Consider the following 8056-nt stretch of genomic DNA (forward strand, 5'->3'; position numbering starts at 1 on the left):
GACTGTTCGTCGATAGACTCTGGCTTCTTGGGGTTTAAAGATCACGTTAATTTCAACCGGAGAATTTGGCAAGACATCTCCCTCCTAAAACACAAGACAAATCATGCATCTTCAGATATTGCATTTCTTGTTTTCAGCTCCGCACCTGGAGCACTTACTCAGAGCATCAGTGCAGAGAAAGTAGCCAACAACACCCGTCACCAAAATTTATAAGAGCATTTGGAATCAGCTGCAAAATAAACTTTCTAAGTCCCCCACCCTTACCAGCACCTGGCAGAAGCATTTGGTTAAATTCAGGCTATAGAGAAGGAACCAAACCGACTCATACTCCAGCAAATCAGGCAGGATTTCTTCAGAAGTACCAGGCAGTCTAAGGGACCTCTCTCCTCCAAATCTTCCACTGTATCCCTGTGCCACTATGGCTACACAAACGCTTTGACTTAGATCAGAAAAGATTGAGCAAATCAAATGTATTTTTCCATTCCAGGTTGAAAAGGTGCTGCACTGACACCCTGCCCCTGCACAGATACCTACAAGTACATAATGCACCCTGATACCTCTGAAGGCTGTAAGGACACTTAAGTGCCCTCAATTTATGGCCCTCGCAACAGAGATCAGTTTTAGGCAGCTCTGACCGCCTGCCAGATGCCCGCAGTTCAGAAATGGTTTTTGCAATAAGTTCTCCCAGCCCCATGAGAGAAACCCGGAGTGTTCTTTCTCAGCACATCCAACCAGCTGATGTGGGATCTGCCAAGTGACCTTGTCAGGGAGAAGGGGAGGAGGAGAAGGAGAAGGAAGGGAGCTTCTCAGCTGTCACTTACCACTGGGTCATTGGTGAAAACATCATTGGAGAAAAGCAGGGAGTCTCCTTGCACTTTCTCCCTCTGCTTCTGGAAGCCGCGGGAGAGAAGGGGAGCATGTTCTCGGAGAGTGGGGACTTCTGTGCACTCCTGAGAGAACAATCCGTCTCGTTCTCCCGCCTCTGCAGCCTGTGGCACAGCCTGCAGGGAGAGACAAACCAAGCAGATCATTTAAGAAGCAACATCTTTGCAGTGACCATCAGGTAAGCACAAGGGCAGCAACGCACTCGAGGAGGAACAGCAGCAGCTCAGCAAGGGGCTGACCCTCTGCCACGGGGTCCCCAGGGATCCAACTGCCACCTGCTGCCCTCCGGCACGGCAGGCAGTTTTACTCCACACTTACAAGTTCTGCCTTCCAGCACAGGATCCCAGAACACTCGAAAAGCAGATGAATGTATTCAGGTATCGCAACAACTTGGTGAAATTTAATGGGGTTACATGCATGAAAACAGAGGCCCTGAGAAAGGAAGGGGCATCACCTCTGAATTCAAACACTTCATTCAAAAGAAAAGCCTTTTGAAACCCTTTTGCCCGGCATCAGAGCTGCTGCAGACAGTGCTGTGAAAACCCAATTCCCTCCACCAAGGCAGAGCGTGGAGCAACCTGATCTAGTGGGAGGTGTCCCTACTCATGGCAGGGGGTTGGAATTGGATGATCTTTAAGGTCCCATCCAACTGAAACCATTCTGTGATTCTAGCCTTAAACCACCTCTTCTGTTTCCTTTTTGGCCTTCAATGCAGAGCTTTGATGCAGATGATCTCTCCCACACTTGCTAGTTGTAGCAGGAATCATTCACAACCCAGAGAAGAAAAGGGACTCTGCTGCAGCGCAGCTGGCATACTGCTCTCCTCCCTTCCCACGCCCGTCCCCTGGCCGTGACTAACCAGCCGGAGACATCTCTGAGGGAGAACTGGAAGGCTGCATGTGCAGCAGATGGAGGCGCAGCAGTAAGAACAGGATAGCGATCGCTACCCAGCTGAATTCAAACACAGATAGGAGGGAACCACAGCCACGGAGCTGCACACAGAGCCACGGGCAAATGCTGTCACCAACACCAAACCCCTCACTTCGGCTCACTCCCATGCAGCGCACTGGGAAATGTTTCTCCAGGGCTGACAGACGATGCTGTGCATGGGGAGGGCTTCCAGTCTCTGAGATGGACAACCCTCAACTCAACCCATCCACAGACAATAATTCCACCCTTACAGCCCAGAAAGTCCTGCAGGAGGGGGACAGAGCAAATCCCTGGACAGACCTCGTAACAATCCAGGTCATTTTGGGTCACATCCTAGTGCAGAGTCCCACGCTGCCTTCTCCCTGCTCCAAGACCTCAAAAGTTTCTCTTAGAGCAGCACAGTGACCCTGGAGCTATGGACATCCCTAAGATTGCGAGTAAAGAAGAACAAAACCTCCTGGTCAGCGTTGAGGACACAAACTGGTGCAAGATCAAATGTAACTAGGAAAAAAACAACAAGGGTCAATGTCGACTGTGGGGAAACCTGGTTGCTCATGAGGGGAAAGAGGATCACTCAGGGTCCACTCTGAGACATAGGCAGGTAGGAAGAGACGGAAAAGGAATGGCCCGGGGAAGTATCAAGAGAAGTTCAAGAGGTTTTCTTTTAACACACTGAGATTCCACGGAAGCCATGCACTGGGTAATTAAAAATAGAGAGCAGTGGAAAACTCGTTTTGGCCTTCAAGGCATTTCTGACCTAATTACACTTAACCTTATTTGCTCAGAAGCCCTGAAAAAATCATGCAAGTTTAGGACAGTTTCCTAACCATGATGGGTTCAGACTAACTCCTAGAGACCTAAATCCACCCAAGGCTGAGAAGTCACACAAGAATTCCACAAGTCACCCAAGCTTTTGTGTGTAATTTCTAACTCACTCACCCAGCTCTAAGTGTTTCTCTGTGCTGACCTAAACGGCAACTGCAAAGCTTCACCAATGATGCCCTTTGAAGAACCTGCCCCACCTCTCACTACCAGGAAGACACGGGCAGCTGAAGCCCAAATGCGCTTCTCGGCTCTGTGCTCTCCTACCTTCCCTACAGAACTCTCCACCTCCAAACTCTCACCAGACTCTAAGGAAGGGCAGAAACACTTCATTCTGCTAGAAACCAAGACCAAAGCACTCTGTCCTGCACCCTGCTGGGAAACCAGTTGCCACATTATCAAAGCTGGAGCAGAAGCAACTGCAGTCACTGTCACAATAGTTCTGCTCCCTGAAGCTACATTCCTCAGCCTCATGGACCCTCTGGAGCTCAGGGATCTCTGGACCTCAGTGGTCTCTGCTCCCACAAAACACCAATTTGCTCTCTAGTCATTGCAATCAAACTTTTCTCCACAAAATATAATCCTTAGCTGGAGCATGGGTGGAACTGGAATGGGAAGTGCTCAGCTCTGTTATCTCGGAGCTCAGTGGCATCCCCTGACACTGTGAATGCTTTACTCGTCCTAAACCTTTCCAAAGCACCGACATCACTCTGAGGCCATACGTTAGTTTTACGCCTGTGCAGAGCATCCAGCTGAAAGGAGTTTTGCAAACAAACCTCAGCTTTTGCTGATCCTCCCGTTCCCGAGGAACAGCAGCCTTCCACTGGAAGTGGGCTGTAATTTCACTTCCATTGTGGAGGACCACAGAGCTGCAGTTTGCCAGAGTAAGGGAAGTCTTCTCAATCGTCAAGGAGCCCTTCTCCAGCTCAATGCTGGCATCTACAGCCCATCCATAAAGTCTTGTGTGGATATCTTCACCTGGAACAAAGCACAGCGGAGTCTTTGCTCACCTCACTTGCTGATACTACAACAGAGCAAACCACCAGTAGCAGAAGGAAGTGTTAGGGCTCTTTGCAGTATTGACAGTTTCACAGACCAGAACATTTACCACATCCTGACAGCTGCATGTGGACTGCCAGAGGATGTCCTGGACACCACTCTAAGCACCCTTTTTCTGGGTAGTTGTAGACATCGAGCCCCAAGGTGACGCTGTGACACTACTGACAGTGAGATTTTTCAGATGTGCCCAGGTGGCCTTTGGGTTGCCATCCCACTCAGGTCACAAGGAATTCTGGATTGAGGTCATTCAGGTGACTGAGGAGTCCCAGTTCAGCCAGGCCTCACGTAGAGCCTCATGCAGACCTGCCACTAGGGCTGTGTTTCTCCTGACCCCTTGGTGCTGACCAGCAAAGGGATCTGGGGGCACATGGGCAGACAAGGGAGGTTCAGAGGAACAAGAGAAGCAGCAGCACACGGCAAAAATTAAACCTATATAACGCGCACCTGATCCTGCCTAAGTCACACTGACAGCAGCATGAGGTACTGGGATATGCTGCCACTGGTGAGCCAAGCAAGTCAGCACAGCAAAGCACAGAAAATGCCTCCCAACCTCCCAAACTGCGGGCTTATTCTTAGAGCTTCTGTTTTGTAATAAACAGTCTGCTGGTGGTGTTTCTGAAAGAGCCACATGGCTGCTTTTTGTATGTGAATCACAGGGAGTCTGACTTAGTGCAGGACAAAGCAGCCAGGGCTTGCCAGGTGAGGCTGGGTGACATTGCCTGGTGCCCTGCTCTACGCCTGCAATAAGCAGCTGTTAAGACTGAGTGATTAAATATTTCCATTTCACTTTAGCAATTCATCTCAACAGCATTTAGCTTATTTGCATGCTTTGAAGCTAGAGAGACAATCCCTCAAGTAATCATTTGCTCTCCGTCTTAAAGTTTATTTCAAAATAACTGCATCATAACTGTTTTGAAGGAAGCTGAGAGTGTGCAGCATGCAGCGCTTACCGGTGTCATAGTGACCTACCAGGGACCTGGAATGATTCCCGGTTTTCAGCAGGTGAAATTCCACTGTTACTTGTGTGGCCTCACCAATCCCAAGGTTCCCAATGGAGGGATCGACAGAGAAAGGGCCGCAACACAAACAGAGATATCAGCACTACTGTGGGAGACTTGAGGACTATATTCCTTTTGCAGTCTAGTTCACTTCAGCTCACTTAGGCAAGCAAGGAACAATCAAACCACAGTCAGCAGAAGCAAACCCCAACACCCAGGATCAGCAACAGAGCTGCTGACTCTCCTTTCTGAAGGGATCCAGCACTTCAGAAGATCCTGTGGTATAAAACGACCTCCTCTCCTCCAGACTCCCCACCCAGCTCTCTGCAGTGAGACTCAAGAGTCTGGCTGCGAGCAATACAGTCAGAGAATGGTTTTTGAAGAGCGCAGAGGTGGTGAGAACTGTTTGCACACACAACTTGACCCTGACTGCCTCAGGAGCTCTGCCACCTACAAACCACACCTCAAGAGATGCAAATGTCAAGGCAATACCTGTTCCAATGACATCACAGGCTATAAATCAGACAGGGAGAATGAAAGCGTTTCTTGAAGACCAAAGAATAATTATGGTTTAATTGTCAGCATTCATTTTTTACCTTCAAAAAACAGCCTGGCTGAGGCTAGGAAAGGTTCCATTTTATCAGCATTGCAATGAAAGCTGCTCTGAGCAAAGGAAACATCACACAAATCTCAATGAATGCAAACATACACTAGATACTACCCCATGGTAACAAAAGGAGAATCCCATTTACAGCCTGAACAATTAAATGCTCACACGCTCACCCGCTCAAGGGTAAGACAAGGGACAAAGTATTGGACATCAGGGCTCTCTGGGGTTGCCTCGCCCTGCTTCTCTTTGTAGCCATGTTCATATGTCGCTCTGCTGCCTCTCTAAAATTGAAGAGCGGCACTTCGCCTTTCCTGGGTACAAGTTTCTCTCTTCCATCCCAAAAATGAACACTATTTGTTACTAATAAATCATATTTTAAAGGAACCAGTGTATTTGGCAAAGCTTGTCTCAGTGACATGAAGCTCGTGTCGCTTGGTTGCTTGCAGAACTGCCTTAAGCCAGCAAAATTTTTACCCTAAATATTAATGATGTTAAATCATTTCTCAGTCTCTCCAAAGAAACAGATAATTCCACAAGCATGGGGAGCTAGAGATCACAGGGTACTTTCTCTTTAGTTCTCTATATCCATGCTCTTTGAGGGTAGCACAAGTTGCAAAACTAAATCTAAACACCACATGAAAGATGAGAAAACAGGTATGCCCAAAGAGATCTTGCCCCTGTGGCCTGGTGCACAAACATCTGCTGGCTCAAAGTTATCCAACAGAGCCATGCTAAGAGGTAGCAGGATGTTGCCTGGTTTTGTTCCCCTGCAATGCTTCCTCCCTTCCACGCCCTGGACTAAATCCTCCTCCGGTAACTGGCCAAGAGAGCAGCATTGACCCCTCACGGCACAGCACTGAGATTCAGACACGCAAGGATCACAGCACTGACAGTCAAACCTCTGAGCAAAAGCCACGCGCATTTGGCATGGAATAGGGGCCTGGAGGCAGAGCAACCTCAATTACATGCATGAAGACACAGGCACAGCAAGACAGCTGCCCTCAGGCTCTGGGGTGATGTGTCTGCCTACTTATTCCTATACACGCCCTTCCAGGCAGCCATCTCAAAGCCATCAGCAGCACAGCAACCTCGCTGGAGCTAAGGACGTGGCCCAGCACTGAGGGATAAAAGCAATCTGAAACACTGAAGAGCCTTCAGACTGCGAGAGCAGCATCTTCGCGACACGGACAGAGGTTCCCCCAGTTCTACATCCAGTACTACCCCACTAAAACCAGCGCAGTTCCTCAAAACCAGATGCCCTGTTCCAAAGCCAGCCCTGGAGGTTCATCTTCCACTGAAGGCACGACCCTCCTGGGGCCTCCACTCTCACCTGCTTCTCCTCAGGGATGAAAAGGATGTGGAAAGTTGCAGTCCTGCCAGGTGGTACCTTGTGCCAGGCAAGATCGTGATTGACCAACTTGAAATAAGGTGAGATCTCCGTGGTGACCTTCACCAGCCGAGGAACCTGAAGGAATGACAGGAAACCATAACTTTGCCACTCATGGAAACACAAGAAGAGACCTGGACACACCCTGGCAAAATCCTTCCTCAGCCTCCCTGCCAGAGCACCTTTCACTCCAGAGGGAAGTGTGCAGACCACGCAAGGGTGGGCTCAAATCCCTTCTGCCTGGGCAAACAGCTCTCGGCCAGAGGCAGCCGGGCAACACCTCTCTGGGAAGGAAGCGCCAAGCAGGGAAGACACCAGCAGTGCGGAGTTACAGTCACACCATCAACCAGCCCAAAGATCCTGCTTGCTTCTGCCTACACACATCCATGCAGTCACACCTCCAAAGGGGGAATGCGTTCTCTGAAGGTCAAACAGTATCTCTTATCCTGGAGGAAGGAAAAAAGTCCCTTGTAACAGACCGGGCGTGAGTGAGGCAGTCAAGCCGCGGTGCCACACAGCCACGCAGGCGCAGCAGCGAGAGAAGGAGACCACAGACACCACGGCCTTACTGGCAATAAAAGCAAGCTTAAGAAGAGAAAAAGGAGGAACACAGGAAAACAGAGACACGAGTAGACGTCGTACTTGGGGACACGGTCTACTGTCAGACTTAGCAGGGCTGCATCGATGATTGGACTCAATGATCATAAAGCTCTTTTCCAAGCAAAACCATTCTGGGATTCTGTGATCAAACCTTCATGTCCCAGCACTTACTCATTGTTTCTCAGAACCACCGCCTCTTCATAGACCTCAGGGGCGACGAAGTTCTGAAATACCAACCAACTCCGCCGGGAAAGGCTGGAAGAAGCTCTTTCGCCGGTCACCTGCTGAGAACTGGAGACACAAGACAGACAGTGGTGAGTGGTTCAGCTGCTGGGAGGAAGATTCATGAATGAGAATCCAAGGCTGGTCTCCACAGAAGTACAGTGTGCCTTGGGAAGCGCATTTGCCTGGCTCACTCTGGGGAAACAGGAGCTTACCCATCCATGTTCTGAGGTGATCAATAATTTCTGGACCGCTTTAAGCAGGCTCAACCTAACAATCTCCTCAGTAGGCATTTCTCCAAGAGGCTTCCTTCTCAAAAAGGCAAAGCAGAGCCTACCTCCAGCTGAGCCCTCTACTGATGTGGTCACACAGCTCCAGAGCACTTACTGAAACAGCTACAAGCACTCATGGAGCAAGTCAAAGTTGCTCCACGGCAGACAACTTTGGGATGATCTTTACTGTGAGATCGAGGCACCAAGCCCCACATGGCCCCCAGTATTTCTTTTGATACAGAGCCTAGAAACCAGCAAGCACCCCAGGAGG

The 8056-nt window shown here is 49.5% G+C and overlaps 1 long non-coding RNA gene across 1 annotated transcript; it reads right to left on the reverse strand.

The window, feature by feature from the left end:
- LOC138732437 (uncharacterized) lies at positions 1–3537 on the reverse strand. Its single transcript, XR_011339275.1, has 3 exons — positions 3414–3537; positions 822–1001; positions 1–84 (listed from the first exon to the last, which is right to left on the reverse strand). It is a non-coding gene; the product is annotated as an uncharacterized lncRNA (long non-coding RNA).
- Between the last annotated feature and the right edge of the window lie 4519 nt (positions 3538–8056).

The sequence above is a fragment of the Phaenicophaeus curvirostris genome, chromosome 31 (genome assembly GCF_032191515.1).
Source record: "Phaenicophaeus curvirostris isolate KB17595 chromosome 31, BPBGC_Pcur_1.0, whole genome shotgun sequence".
In the NCBI taxonomy this organism is placed as follows: Eukaryota; Metazoa; Chordata; class Aves; order Cuculiformes; family Cuculidae; genus Phaenicophaeus; species Phaenicophaeus curvirostris.